Below are 764 nucleotides of genomic sequence, written 5' to 3'. Positions count from 1 at the left end.
ACAAACAATCACGGCCACAGAGGGCTCACATGCCTGTGTTGGCCTCAGTAGGTGATAATGAAAAATAGCATAATTCTTTATGGAGAAGAATAGGCAATATCTAGCAAAATTCTACATATATTTATACTGTCATACAGATAATCCACAATCTCCTTATCTCAAGATCCTAATTTAATCACCTCTGTAATCACCCTTTTGATGTGTAAGTTTCTGGGAGTTCACAGGCTCTGGAGATTCTAAGATAGACATCTTGGGGGGCCACTTTCTGTCTAACACACAGGATCATAATACAAGTAGATAAATTTAATAATAAATATTAAAGGATTGAAGTCATATAGAATATCTTCTCTATAGCAGAATTAAGCAAAAAAAAATCAATGAGTAAATGATAAATGGGAAATCCTCAAAATGATCAGCACATTTCTAAATTGCCCTTGGGTCAAAGAAGAAATTCCAAGAGAAATTAGTAAATATTTGGGACTATATATAAGGAAAACAACTCCATTTCAAAATTTGTGTGATACAGTTAAAGCACTGTTTATATATTATATATTAATAGGCTTATATTAATAAAGTGCAAAGAGTACACAATCAATGATCTAAACTTCCCTTATAAAAAGCTAAAAAAAAGAACAAATAAAAAATTAAAGCAAGCAAATTCATAAAGATGAGAACAAACTTAAAGAAAAAATAGAGATCAATAAAATTTTTAAAAAATTGAATTCTGATTTTGAATTCTGAATTTTGAATTTTGAATTCTGATT

The sequence above is a fragment of the Phoca vitulina genome, unplaced genomic scaffold (genome assembly GCF_004348235.1).
Source record: "Phoca vitulina isolate PV1807 unplaced genomic scaffold, GSC_HSeal_1.0 scaffold29, whole genome shotgun sequence".
Classification (NCBI taxonomy): domain Eukaryota; kingdom Metazoa; phylum Chordata; class Mammalia; order Carnivora; family Phocidae; genus Phoca; species Phoca vitulina.
The sequence above is the reverse complement of the archived record's forward strand: the minus strand, read 5'-3'. Positions refer to the sequence as shown.